At 35.2% G+C, this 16,032-nt stretch overlaps 1 pseudogene; it reads left to right on the forward strand.

The window, feature by feature from the left end:
* Positions 1-13,342: 13,342 nt before the first annotated feature.
* On the forward strand, positions 13,343-14,374 carry LOC138921353 (olfactory receptor 2T27-like; annotated as a pseudogene).
* Positions 14,375-16,032: the final 1,658 nt, after the last annotated feature.

Here is a 16,032-nt window from a genome sequence, read left to right on the forward strand (position 1 = left end):
CATTCCAAAAGTAACTTGTACCCTTGACTAGCACCCCAATTTTTGTGGCTGCCACTAGAGGACTCTGTAGATTGCTTTGGCTTTGACCAGTGGGATTTATGCTCCTATGATCCACAGGAATGTAGCAGAGAAACAGTTCTTAACTGGCTATCACACCTCAGGGCAAACAAGAGCAACAGACGGAGGAACCCAGTCTTTCTGTAAAAAAGGCCTATTAGCTTGTTTTCATAGCTTCAGCCGGCAAGGCAGGTTTCTAATTAAAAACACATCTGAGGGGCCGGCCGGTGGCACAGCTGTTAAGTTCGCATGCTCTGCTTCTTGGCGGCCCGGGGTTCACTGGTTCTGATCCTGGGTGCAGAGATGGCACCGCTTGGCAGCCATCCCACATAAAAAGTAGAGGAAGATGGGCACGGATGTTAGCTCAGAACCAGCCTTCCTCAGCAAAAAGAGGAGGACTGGCAGTAGTTAGCTGAGGGCTAATCTTCCTCAAAAAAAATAAAAAACCACATCTGAGAGAGAAGTAAAATCATTTTTAGAGATCTTGGAGGGCAAGTGATATCTTAGTATGCCCCCTCTGCCATGATCCAGAGCACCAGTAACTCCCAGAGAAGAGCTTGTACATATGTCTGGTGCCCTGATTTTTGTGGCTGCAGCCTAGAGAATTGCTTTGAGCGCCTGGCACTGGTGGCCAGCAGAGCTTGCATTCCTGGGTCCCTGAGACTGTAACAAACAGAGAGAGCACCAGGGAATGGCACAGGCGACAGATTGAAACACATCTCCAGTCATTCTGTGAAGAAGGCCTTTTCTCTTGTGCTGGAGATATGGTCTGAGGGACAGACTTCTGTTTAGGAACATCTCTGGGGACCTAAGGAGCTGCTCTCTTGGGCTGCAAGCTAGTGGATGCCATCATTATGTTCTCCTTCTGTCTCACTCCAGGTCACTGATGACTCCCAGAATGGAGCTTGTATGCTCATCTAGGACCTTGATTTTTGCAAATTCCACCCAGGAGACACATCTAGATTATTTGGTTCTGGTGGCCAGTGGGACTTACACTTGCAGTCCCACAAGCCTATATATATTTACCTTCATTAACTGGCTGTATGATTCCTGTTTTCCAATCAGCTTGAATCTAGATGCTGACTGAGTTTCCCTTCATTGGGCCACTGACAATTGTTAAAATTGGGAGCCACCAAATATAAAATAGGCTGCTTGGACGATCACAAGCACTTAAGGGAAAAACAAAAGCTAGGGCATGGTTGAATAATAAGGTTCATTTTCTACACAAGGATGCTTTTTCAAGACTGGGAGAGGTTTCTGTTTTACCTAAGTCATAGGAATCAGCAGAGAAAATCAAGGAAAATGAAGAAACAAATGAATATATTAGAAATAAAAAATAAAAATGATAAAATCTCATAAAAAGCTCTTAATGAAATGGAGATAAATAATTTACCTGATAAAGAATTCAAAATAATCATCATAACAATATTCATTGAGCTTGGGAGAAGAATTGGTAAACACAGTGAGAGCTTCAACAAGGAAGAAACATAAGAAAGTACCAAATATAAATCAGAAAGCTCAAGAATACAATTACTGAACTGAAAAATACACTAGAGTATTTTAAAGCAGACTAGATATAGCAGAAAGCTGGATCAGTGAATTGAAAGACAAGGCAGTGGTACTTATGCAATCAGAGAAGCAAAAAGAAAAGAACCAAAACAGTAAAGGCAGCTTAAGAAACTTAAAGGGCAGCATCAAGTGGACTAACATTCACATTACAGGGATCCTAGACCCCAAAGAGTCTCACGCCAAGACATATCATAATTAAAATGTCAAAAGTTACAAACCAGGAGAAACTGTTAAAAGTAGCAAAAGAAAACCATCTTGTTATGTACACAGGAACCCCCATAAGGCAATGAGCAGAATTTTTACAAGAAAGTTTGCAGGCCAGAAGTGTGTGGCACAGTCTATTCAAAGTACTGAAAGGAAAAGAAACTTTCAATGAAGAATACTCTACCTGGCAAAGTTGAAATTTAGAATTGAAGGAGGGATAAAGAGTTTTCCATACAAATAAAGCTTAAAAGAGTTCATCACCACTAAACTAGCCATTCAAGAAATATTAAAGGGACTTTTTAACCCTGAAATGAAAGATCATTAATTAGTAACAGAAAAAAAAATATGAAAGTGTATGTCACGGGTAAAGGTAAATATACAGTAAAATACAAAATAATCTAAAGTTGTAAATGTGATGGATTTATCACTTATTAAGCTATTATAAATGTTAAAATATAAGAGTAGTAAAACTAACCGTAACTACAAAAATTTGTTAAGGGATGCACAAGATGAAAATATGTAAACTGTGACATCAGAAACAAAATATGGAGAGGAGCAAGTAAAATTTAAGCTTTAAGGTGTGCTAAAATTTAAGTTGCTCTGAATTTAAAATAGCCTATTACAAAAATAGGTTGTCATATGTGAGCCCGGTGGTAAACACAAAGCAAAAATCTATAGAAGATAAACAAAAGAAAAAGAGAAAGAAATCTAAGCCTATCACTAAAGAGAGTCATCAAACCACACAAAAAAAGAAAGAAACAGAGAAACTACAAAATAGCCATAAAAATTAATAAAATGGGAATAAGTACTTATATATCAATCATTACTTTAAATGTAAATGGACTGAATTTTCCACAAAATGACATACAGTCATTGAATAAATAAAAAAGAACATCGGCCTAGATGCAGCCTACAAGAGATTTTCTTCAGATGTGAGGACACATATATGCTATAAGTGAAAGGATGGAAAATAATAACAAAAATGTATAGGTAGGCACACTAATTTCAGAAAAAATTGACTTTAGAACAAAGACTGTGATGAGACAAATAAAAGTGTTACATAATAATAAACAGATCATTCCAAAAAGAGGTTATAACATTTGTAAACATATACACACACAACATAGGAAGACCTAAATACATGAAGCAAGTATTAACAGGCTGAATGGGAAAAATAGACAGCAAGCTAATAGTGAGAGACTTCAATAACCCCATTTCTTCAATGGGTAAATCATCCAACAGATAATTCATAAGAAAATATTGGCCTTAAAGGACACGTTAGATCAGATGTAAATAACATATATACAGAACATTCCATCCAAAAGCAACAAAATATACATTTTTCTCAAGTGTGTATGAAGCATTATCCAGGATAGGTCATATGTTAGATCACAAAAGAAGTCTTAGCATATATAAGAAGATTGAAATCTTATCAAGTACCTTTTCTATTTACAATGATATGAAAATAGAAATCAATTACAAGAAGAACCCTGGAAAATTGCAAATATTTGGAGATTAAACAACAGGACACTGAACAACCCATGGAATAAGAAGAAATCTGGGCAAGGGAAACAATAGAAAAAATTAACAAACGGGACTATATCAAACTAAAAAGCTTCTGCACAGCAAAGAAAACCATCAAAATAATGAAAAGACAACCTGACAGTTGGGAGAAGATATTTGCAGACCATACATATATCAGATAAGGGATTAGTATCCAAAATAAACCAACAACTCATATACCCCAACACCAAAAATCCTAACAATCCAATTAAAAAATGGGCAAAAGATATGAACAGACATTTCTCCAAAGAAGATATAGAGATGGCTAATAGGCACATGAAAAGATGTTCAACGTCATTCACTGTCAGGGAAACGAAAATCAAAACTACAACAAGACATCATCTCACTCCTGTCAGAATAGCTCTAATTAACAAGACGGGAAACAAGCGTTGGATAGGATATGGAGAGAAGGGAACTCTTGTACACTACTGGTGGTAGTGCAAACTGGTACCGCCACTATGGAAAACAGTATGGAGTTTCCTCAGTAAATTAAGAATAGATCTACCATATGATCCAGCTATTCCACTGCTGGGTATTTATCTAAAGAAACACAAACAAAAACACAAATACATAAAGATACATGCATCCCTATGTCCATTGCAGCGTTATTCACAATACCCAAGAATTGGAAGTAACCTAGGTGCCCATTAGGGGACGAATGGATAAATAATATGTGGTATATATACCCAATGGAATCCTATTCAGCCATAAGAAATTATGAAATATGGCCATTTGTGACAACATGGATGGACCTTGAGGGTATTATGCTACGTGAAATAAGTCAGAGGGAAAAAGTCAAATACGGTATGATCTCTCTCATAAATAGAAGATAAAAGCAATGTCAAACAGATGCATAGCAACAGAGATTGGATTAGTGGTTACCAGAGGGGAAGGGGGAGAGAGAAGAGGCAAAAGGTGTGAGTGGGCACATGTGTGTGGTGATGGATTGTAATTGGTCTTTGGGTGGTGAACAAGATGTAATCTACACAGAATTCAAAATATATTATGATGTACACCTGAAAGTGATATAATGTTATAATCCAATGTTACTGCAATAAAAAAGTAAAATAAAATGCAAAAAAAATACCTTAAGACAAATGAAACCAAAATATACCAAAACGTATGAGATGCAGCAAAATCAGTTTGAAGAATAAAAGTTAGTGACAAATGCCTACCTGAAGAAACAAAACCTTGGGGGCTGGCCCCGTGGTGCAGTGGTTAAGTTCCCACGTTTTGCTTCTCAGTGGCCCGGGGTTTGCCAGTTCGGATCCTGGGTGCGGACATGGCACCGCTTGGCACGGCATGCTGTGGTAGGCATCCCACATATAAAGTAGAGGAAGATGGGCACAGACGTTAGCTCAGGTCCAGGCTTGTCAGCCAAAAGAGGAGGACTGGCAGAAGGTAGCTCAGGGCTAATCTTCCTCAAAAAAAAAAAAAGAGAAAGAACCAAAACCTCAAATACCTAACTTCACCACTGAAGGAATTAGAAATAGAAGAAAATTACGGATCCCGATTTTAGTATAAGGAAGAAAATAACAAAGATAAGAGTGGAAATAAATGAAATAGAGAATAAAAAAGAATATACAAAAGATCACTGAAATTAAGAGTTGGTTTTTGCAAAGATTAAGTTGACAAACACTTAGCTAGATTCACCAGAGCAAAAAGAGAGGACTCAAGTAAATAAAATCGGAAATGAAAGAGTGGACATTACCACTGATACCACAGAAATACAATGTATCATAAGAGACTACTACAAATAATCATATGCCAACAAATTTTATTTTTCATTGATGTAACGTTGGCTTACAACATAATATAAATTTAAGATATACATCGTTATATTTCTACTTCTGTATATTGTGTTCACTACCAAAAGTATAGTTTTAATTTGTCACCATAAAATTGCACCCCTTTACTCCTTTCACCTTCCTCCTATCCCATTTCTCCTTTGGTAACCACCAATGTTTTCTCTGTGTCTATTGTTTTTTTTTTTTTTTCTCTTCCACATATGAGTGAAATCATATGGTATTTGTCTTTCTCCTTCTGATATATTTAGCTTAGCATAATATTCTCAAGGTTCATACATGTTGAAAATGGTAACATTTCATCTTATTAGTGGCTGAGTAGTATCTTATTGTGTTTATATATTACTTGAATATGTTTGTATATACATGTAATATATATATTATATCTTATCTGTTCATCCTTTGATAGATGGATTCCAAGTTCTTGGCTATTGTAAACAGTGCTGCAATGCTCATAGGAGTGCATATATCTTTACAATTAGTGTTTTGTGTTCTTTGGATAAATACCCAGAAATAGAAAAATTGGATCGTATTGTACTTCTATGTTTAACTTTTTTATGTATTCTCTTCACATTAGCTGCATCAATTTACATTCCCACAAGCAGTGTATGAGAGGTCCCTTTTCTCCTCATCCTCTCCACCACTTATTTCTTCTCTTTTTAATAATAGTCATTCTGATGGGTATAAGGTAATATCTCATTGTGGTTTTGATTTTTATTTTTTGATAATTACTGATGTTGAGCATTTTTTCATGTGCCTGGGACCATCTGTATATAAATATGTCTTCCTTGGAAACAAAATCTGTTTAGATCCTCTAACCATTTTTTAATTGGGTTGCTCATTCTTCTTTTGGACGAGTTGTATGAGTTCTTTAAATATTTTGGATAATAATCCTTCCTTGAATATATAATTTGAAAATATATTCTCCCCACTTGTAAGCTATCTTTTTGTTTTCTTGCTGGTTTCCTTTGCTGTGCAGAAGCTTTTTAGTTTGATGTAGTGCCATTCACTTATTTTTGCTTTTGTTTCTCTTGCTTGAGGAGACATATGCAAAGAGATGTTTCTATGACTGATTCTTTTTCTAGAAGTTTTATGGTTTCATGTCTTAGATACAAGTAAGTAATCATTTTGAGTTAATGTTTGTGTATGGTCTAAGATAATAGTCTGCTTTCATTCTTTTGCATGTGGCTTTCCAGTTTTCCCAGCACCGTTTATTGAACAGGCTTTCCTTTCTCCACTGTATGTTCTTGGCACCTTGCTTTATTGTAGCATTTGTTGGGTTATAGATGTTTTACTCTCTATAGACTAAAAAGGAAAGACAAAGGAATTCTCTTATGCCATCATGATGATGATATCTCTACAACAACAAAGTGGACAACCTAGAAGAAATTAATAAATTTCAGGAAACATACAACTTACCAAGACTAAGTCATGAAGAAACAGAAAATGTGAAAGACTGATGACTGGTAAGGAAATTGAGTCAGTAATCAAAAACTTCCCAACAAATAAATTCAAGGAACAGGCAGATTCACTGGTGAATTCTACCAAACATTCAAAGAAGAATAAATAGCAATCCTTCTCAAACTCAAACACTAGAAGAGGAAGAAATAGTTCCAAACTCATTTTATGAAGGTAGCATTACTCTGATACCCAAATCAGATGAGGATACCACAAGGAAAGAAAACTATAGGCCAATATTCCTGATGAATATAAATGAAAATGTCCTCCAGAAAATATTGGCACAGTCAATTCAACAATACATTAAATGGATTGCACCCCTGATCAAGTGGTATTTATTCCAGGGATGCAAATATCATTCAGCATCAGAAATCAAAGAATGTGATACACCACATTAACAAAATGAAGGGTAAAAATCATATAATCATGTCAAGATGCAGAAAAGCATTTGACAATATCCAACATCCTTTTATGATAATGACTCTCAGCAAAGTGGGATAGAGGACATATACTTCAACATAATAAAGGCCATTTATGACAAGCCCACAACTAACAACATACTCAATGCTTAAAAGCTAAACTACTTTCCTCTATGATCAGAAATAAAATAAGGGGATACATATTTACTCAACATAGTATTAGAAATCCTATCCAGTGAAGGAGACAATTAAAAACGTGTCCAAATCCAAAAGAAACAAAGTTGTCTCTACCTGCAGAAAGCATTATAGTAATGGAGAAAAAAACATAAATACTGTACAAAAAAATCTATTAGAAGTAGTAAACAAACATAACAAAGTTGTAAAATAAAAAATCAATAGGGGGCAGCCCCATGGCATAGTGGTTAACTTTGATGTGCTTTGCTTTGGTGGCCCAGGTTTGTAGGTTTGGATCCCAGGTGCAGACCTACACCACTCATCAGCCATGCTGTGGCAGAGACCCCTACACAAAAATACAGGAAGCTTGAAACATATGTTAGCTCAGGGAGAATCTTCCTCAGAAAAAATGACATCAATATACAAAAATCTGTTGCTTTTCTATACATTAATTAGAAGGTATCAGAGGCTAGCATGGTGGCACAGTTGTCAAGTGTGCACATTTGGCTTTGGCAGGCTGGGGTTCACCGATTGGGATCCCGGGTACTGCCATGGCACTGCATGGCAAACCATGCTGTGGGAGGCATCCCAAATATAAAGTACAGGAAGATGGGCCCCGGTGGTAGCTCAAGACCAGTCATCCTCAGCAACAAGAGGAGGATTGGCAACAGATGTTAGCCCAGGGAAAATCTCCCTCAAAAACAAAAAACAAACAAAAAGGAGATATCAACAAAAAATAAAGAAAAAATTTCGTTTACAATTGCATCAAAAATAGTAAAATGCCTAGGTATAAATTTAACCAAGGAGGTGCAACATATGTACACTGAAAACTATAAGACATTAATTAAAGAAACTGAAGAAGATACAAATAAATGTGCTCATGGATTGGAAGAAAAAGTAGTGGTAAAATATTACACTAAGCAATCTTCAGATTCAATACAATTTCTATCAAAATCTAAATGGCCTTTTCACAGAAATAGGAAAATCAATCCTAAAATTTGTATGAACTTACACAAGACCTGAAACAGCCAAAGCAATTTTAAGAAAGAATAATAAAGCTGGAGGCTTTATGCTATCTGTTTTAACCCATGTTACAAAGCTGTAGTATTCAAAACAGTATGACATTGTTATTAAAACAGGCACATTGATCAATGGACCAGAATAGACAGCTCAGAAATAAACCTGTACACTTAACATCAATTAATTTATGACAAACAGACTAGAATATATAGAGAAAGTCTCTTTAGTAAACAGTGTTGGAAAATCTAGACACCTACATGCAGAAGAATAAAACTGGACCAGGGCTTTCACCATACCAAAAAAAAGACATAACCTGAATTATGGACTTAAATGTAATACCTGAAGTCTTAAAATTCCTAAAAAAATAGATCTAGGAAGCTTCTCGACATCAGTCTTCATGATAATCTTTTGTATTTGACATCAAAAGAAAAGGCAATCAAAGCGAAAACAAACGGGTGGACTACATCAAACTAAAAACCTGCACAGCATAGGAAACCAACAACAAAATAAAAAGGAACATCCCAAATGATAGAAAATATTTGTAAATTATATATATGAAAAAGGATTAACATACAAAATATATAAAAATGCATACAACTCAATGACAAAAATTAAACAACTCAATTAAAAATTGGCATTTCTAAAAAGACATTTTACCAATGAAGAAATAAAGTATGTGAAAAGATGCTAAACATCTTTAATCATCAGGGAATTGCAAACAGAAACCACAATGAGATATCAACTGACACCTGCTAGAATCAAAAATATAAGAAATAACAAGTGTCGGCATGGATGTGGAGAAAAGGGAACTTTTGCGCACTATTGTGGAGAATGCAAATTTGTGCAGCTACTACAGAAAACAATGGAGGTTCCTCAAAAAATTAAAAATTGAGTAACCTTATGATCCAGCAATTCTAATTTTTGGTATTTCTTCAAAAAAAAAAAACAAAAATACTAACCCCAAAAGATATATGCACCTCCATGATCTTTGGAGCATTATTTACAACAGCCAAAGTAGAGAAACAGCTTAAGTTTTCACCAATGGATGAATGGATAAAGAACATATAGCTTATATAGTATGGAATATTATTCAGCCATAATAAAGAGGTGAATCTTGCCATTTATGACAACATGAGTGGACCTTGAGGTCATTATGCTAAGCAAAATATATTAGACAGAGAAGACAAATATTGTATGATCTCAATGTTTAAAAAAAGGAAGCTCCTAGATACATAAAAAAATTTCTGGTTGCTAGAGGCTGGTTGTGAGGGGCTGGTGAAGTGGGTAAAGGGGACCAAAATCTGCAAAATTCCCATTATAAAATAAACAAGTTATGGGGATGTAACGTGCAGCATGAGGACTATAATTAATAATGCTGGATTGCATATTTGAACTGTGCAAAGAGAGTTGATTTGAAAAGTTCTCATCACAGAAAATTGTAAGTTTGTATGTTGACTGATGTTAACTAGAGTTATTGTAGTGATTATTTCTCAGTAATTACAAATATTGAATCACTGGTTAATACCTGAATCTAAAATAATATATATAAGCATTTTCTTTATCAATTTCACCATTGACTGACAGTTTGCTTCCATATCTTCTCTATTGTGAATACTACTGTAGCAAACACGGAAATAAATATATCTCTTATAAATAATGATCCCATATCCTACAGATTTATTATCCAGAAATTGAATTGATAGATCCTACGGTAGCTATATTTTTTAATTTTTTGAGAAACCTCCCAACTGTTTCATCGTTTAAGTAAAAAGTACAGAATACTGGACAGTGATTATCAATTTTAGGAGATTTCAAAGCCCTGCTCTTATGCTCAGTCTATAATTAATTGCAGTCTGGGGACAGTGTCTCATGAGACACCTGTCAAGGCATCCCTACTTCTGTGGTACACAGAGCTTTAGAAAGACCTGATCCGTCCAGAAGACCATGCTGAGTCCTCAGATGCTCCTCTCAGACCTAACCTAGGAAAGGAGCAGAAATGTAATTAATCCATTTTGGGGGACCTTGAAATGTCAGAAATTAGGTTTCTCAGGACAAGAATTGACTGACTGAATGCAAAAGAGCCATGGGGCAAAAGGAGTGGCAGCAGCTACTTGAAGTTCTCCAGGCAACAGTGACTAGGGAACTGGAGGCAGGGGAGGGAAAATGATTTTATCCATTAATAAAACAATTGGCTTGTATGCAGGAAGTTAAATCTTGTTTTCATCCAGGCTCCACATCAAAAATTCAGGCAGAAATCTTTGAAAAGCAAGAACAGGTAAGTTTAGACCACATGAAAAGGAAGATTGCTTCTCACAGTGAGTACATTTATTTGACAATTAGAAGAGGTAGGAATTAAACAATAAATTTTCAGTGGTTTAGATAAATATATAAATCACTAGAGAGATAGAATAATGTCTTGATGGAGGGAAGCTCTGTTTTAAACTGCCTGAGTCCTCATGTCTTCATCCATTGCCTGGCAAGGGACATAGTGAGGGCACATTGTTACATCCCTCACTGTCCCAGTTTCTCAAGATTGCACATAGCGCCCATATGAAGTGCCACTTAGTTAGTGATTGCAAATCACTCTGGCATTTAGTAAGCCCACCATAAGTGTTAACTACTGTTAGTGTAATTATCATTACTGTTAGTATTTCCTCCACTATACGGACATGAGGAGAGACAATCTTGTCCTCCAGCAGTACATCTTTTGGGATTATTTCATGCTAGGCTAGGAGAAGCATTACATGGATCCTGAATGATGAAAACTGTGCTCCTTTCCTTGAAAATTTTCTCCAGAAGAAGTATGTAAAGGCATTTATAAGAATAGAGTGAGTTATGGATGGAAGCAATCTGTTCAAACTCTTTTACCAGGGTCAGCCTTTTGCCATTCTTACAAAAATTGTTTTAGAGTGGTTCTTAGATTGCTAATCACTCAGTTTCAGACTCTATGTGATGGAGAAAGTTAGGTCCCTTGAGTAATTGACAGGAAATCTGACTTTCCCTAGAAGAAAATCAAAGAATGCCACTATATTTAGTCAAGACAGACCACAGAATTAAACTTCCTTTTTTGCAATTTCTTCAGTAAACCATGGTATTCCATATTGACTACTTGAGGACAAAAACATATTTATCTTGTCAGAAAATATTTTGCAAGGATTTTTATAATATACGACTTGTGCATTATTCAGTCAAGATTGAATCTGTATCTGGCTAATGCACAGTTTGCTGTTAAAACATTATTTAATATAATAAAGGATGTGTTCAATGGTTTTATCAATACCTACTGGCTAATTATAATTTTTAAAAGATAAGAGCAGCCCTTATAGATCAAGTAGGTCAACCTCTTCTTGTACATATGAACAGCTGAATCCTAGTGCTAATCATTGATGTCTAAGCTCACAATGCTATTCATAAAATCAAGGTCATCCTAAAGAAATGACAGGAATCACTTTTACTACACTTTTCTAAACTCGACAATATAATATTATGTGCTTAATATAAAACATTACAATATTTTTAAGATACATCACTTCTACTGGCCTAATTTGCTAATCTGTGAAATGATTAATTCACACTTGAAAGGAGCTTCCAAGTAAAAACAGATACTTCAAAAACTGATCATTCGTAAGAGAATAGCCACCATGTTAAATGCTTTGTCATTCCTAGAGCAAAACTTTTGTAGTGTTTATGTCTATTTTCTGTTCCCAGCCTATGATTAATTGAATCTACCATGGTTAATAATACTCCTGTATGTTAACCTGGTAGACATATTTTCATATTTTAGATGTGACAATTGAATACCATGGATTATCATTTTCAAGGATATTTTCCCATAATTTTACTCCCCAGAGAATTAATATCTATGTTAAGGGAAGCATTTATGTCAAAAAAAATACAGGTATAAAGAGAAGCGTCATGATGGAGGGTACCCCAGAAAGCAGCACAGGATCTCTGCTAAGGAAACAAAATTCCTCAGTGTCAAAATAGTGCCACAAGCTTATAATTACTCTACTTTGAAATTGTGACAGTGAGAACTGATTTCTTTCCATTGGCAGTCAGACATTATACCTTTTTTCATTATCTTAAATAAAGTAAAGCATGAGGACATATGATTTGATACAACATAGTACTTCAAGTATATAATTGATAATGAAAGCAAAATTTCTGGTTGATATTGCTTGAAAAGAGAGGAAGCATTGCATGTGAATCATCAGGGTTCACAACGGAAATCAACTCATTCATCTCAGGACTGAGTTACTATGAGATATTTGTCATCACATAAATGAAAATACATGTCTTCACTTGTCATCAGTGGAAAGATAACACTCCTACAAACATGAGACCTTAGAATTGATTTGCAGGACTTAGTCAACATGTTAAGTGTATTTTGAAGGAGTTTTTATTCCATGGACAATGAACAGTAACTGAAAGATTAATGGATAGAGGAATATGAGTGATGTCTTTTAGGTTGTTAATTGAATAAGAAAATTATTTAAGTGCAAATATAAAGTTTAAAACTAAGATAAGAAGGAAGAACAAAAGGAGAAATTGAATAAAATAAGAATTATCAAGGTGAGTAAGTAAAATAGAATGAACAGCCTATTTCATTTGGTTGACAATTATAACTTCTTGAGTATAGCTGTGAGAGGGCCTCAGGAGAAGTTCAAGAGATCCTCTGGGGTGGAGGTGGGTAGAATAAGAATTTAAGAAAAGCAACATGCAAGACATAAGAATGTTAACAGCCCAGAGTTCATTAAAAATCTCAAATATATGAGGAAACTAATGGTCAAGTTAGTTATCATTATCTGTCAAAGGGACTAAATACTCATTTACCCAAATCAAACCAACTGTAGGATATGACATTGATAAATTCTAGGTAAAGGAATTTTGATTTGCTGGAGTTTTTAATTTCTCTTTTATGAGAATATACTTTTATAGAGACCTAGCCATACATATACAGAGATAATGGTGCTGACCAAGAGATCAAGTTATTTTATTGAAGCATTACAACCCTTGTTATATTATTTTCCTTCTGCAAATATTTCAGTATGAATAGAGCATTTGAATAAAAATATGGACCTGGACCAGAAGAATGAAACAGCAACAGACTTCATCCTCCTTGGGCTCTTTCCCTGGTTCAGATATCCCTATCTTCTCATCCTCATCATCCCCTTCATCTACACTATTGCCTTTACTGGAAACTCCATACTAATCTTCCTCATCTGGCTGGACTCTCACCTCCACACCCCCATGTACTTCCTGCTCAGTCAGCTCTCCCTCATAGACCTGGCTTACGTCTCTAGCACAGTCCCCAAGATGGTCACCAACTATTTCACAGGGAGGAAGAACATTTCCTATTTTCCCTGTGCCACTCAGCTCTTTTTCTTCCTAACCCTTGGCCTTGATGAATGAATCCTGCTGACTCTCATGGCCTATGACTGCTATGTGGCTATCTGTAATCCCCTGAGTTACGCAGTCCTCATGAACCCAAAGGTCTGTCTCAAGATGGCTGCTGCAGCTTGGATTGGGGGAGCCCTTTCTGCCCTTGTACACACTATCTATCCAATGAATTTTCCTATCTGTGGCTCTAGGGAGATTAATCACTACTTTTGTGAGATACCAGCGATCCTGAGAATGTCTCGTGTGGACATATCAGCCTATGAGATGGTGAAATTTGTGTCAACCATTGTATTTCTCCTGGTCCCATTTATTCTCATCCTGGCCTCCTACACTCTCATTTTCCTCTGTGTCCTCAGAATGAACACTTGCAAAGGCAAGAACAAAGCCCTGGCAACATGTTCCTCCCACCTGACAGTGGTGAGTCTCTACTTTGGTCAGGCCATCTTTATATACATGACACCTACCTCTTCCCATACACCTGAGCAAGACCAGATTGGAACTGTGCTTGGCACCATAGTGACTCCTATGCTTAATCCACTCATCTACAGTCTGAGGAACAAAGAAGTGGTGGGGGCTCTGAGGAAGTGCATGGGAAGGTGTTGCAAGTGAGAAAATGCCCTGTTTCTACAGTGTCACTTTCAGAAGTGCTCCATCCTCTATGTTAAAAGCTGCCACGGTCACTGGACTGCTGTACTTGAAATGTAACCTCATAAGAGAGAGGGTAGGTATTAGGACTGACGCCGATTGACATTTATTTGTTGCAATGGAGTCGTTCTTCCATAGTGGTGACTTCAGTTGAGTACAACAATAATATGTTACTTATCATTAGTCTTTAGAGAAATTACATGGATTTTGACAATAACATCTGTACAGACATAAATGATCTCCATCTTCTTCGAGAGCTCCGGTGTATTGGGGTACATGGTACAAAGCTTATTGTCATCCTACAGCTAACTCCTGGATAGATGATTCTTCTTTAAAAATCATCATATCTGCATTTGCTTTCATTTGTCTATTTACTCTTAATGTCCCTGACTAAATCTCAATTTTCCAAAAGATCAAAGATGACTTGTTCCAGGAAATCTTAATGTATAATCCTACTTTGTCCAATCTCATATATTATTTTTATGTTTTAGTACATACAATTTATGTAGCTATATTATTTTTTCTTCTCAGTTAAAGACTATAGATAGCCATATGTGAATAGAAATAAGAATTCATATAATTTTTAAGAAATAAGATAATTTTCTTTGTTCCTAGTAATTTTTACCATTTTTAATTTTTATTTGGTGCATTAATATTTATATTTTTCAAGCTAATGAATTAGCCCAACATTATAATTTTATAATTCTATTGAGTGTGGCTTCTGAGACTGTAATTTTATATAATTACAGTTATCTGATGCCTTCCTGAAAATACTTATAAATTTAACAATTTAAAAATTAAGTGGTATTTTGTTCGTAAATATAAAATAGTATAAAGCAGTTTATAAAATATTAATATCTTGCCATGCTTGAGGTAATATTTTTTCATAAAGTAAAATCCAACTGATAGAATTGAAAAGCCAAAGAGAACCCTGCTTATCTCATTCCTTTCCCTATTCTCCAGCACTCATCACTTTCCTGGATTCATAATGCATCATTCTTAAGGTTGCCTATATGTTGTTACAATGGTGTATGACAACAAGTAATCATTTACCAGATTATACACACAAGGTGATGGCTTTTACTGTGTGAGTAGTTTAATTTAAACTGAGTTTTGAGGTAACAGACATTACATTTATAAATAATTATAAAGAATATTGATATGGTATTAAAAAATCTTAAATTGGAATGGCATGATATTCATATTACGTTATGTTAAGTTCTAATAAACCTCAAAGCAACTGATTATCTGCATCCCATAGAAAATACTTTACAGAAGTTTGCATGTTTCCTTAAACACACCCAAAGAATTCAATTTCTGATACTGTAGTTTAAAGTTTTAGAATATCAATTTATTTATTTTTTATAGAATCTCATTCTTTAATGAAATTTTTCTTTGTTTCAGAGTATTTCTCTCTCCATTTTCTTGAACTTATTAACGATTGGAAGTTTTTTGAAGTTCTTATATTTTTTACTTCAATATCTGAGCTACCCGTGATCTAGTATCTAAAGTCTGTTTTTCCTTAGTTTTAAATCAGATATGACTTGTTATATGTAATAATTTACAATTGAATTCTGGTTATTGTTTACCAAAACCCATAGAGAATCCACAGGATTTAATCATTCTCCAAATAATTTATCCTTTCTTTTGCTGAATAGACTTTTCAACTGGCCCATCTAGTCCATCATATGAACCTAGACATCTATTACACAAACAAG

The sequence above is a fragment of the Equus caballus genome, chromosome 29 (genome assembly GCF_041296265.1).
Source record: "Equus caballus isolate H_3958 breed thoroughbred chromosome 29, TB-T2T, whole genome shotgun sequence".
In the NCBI taxonomy this organism is placed as follows: domain Eukaryota; kingdom Metazoa; phylum Chordata; class Mammalia; order Perissodactyla; family Equidae; genus Equus; species Equus caballus.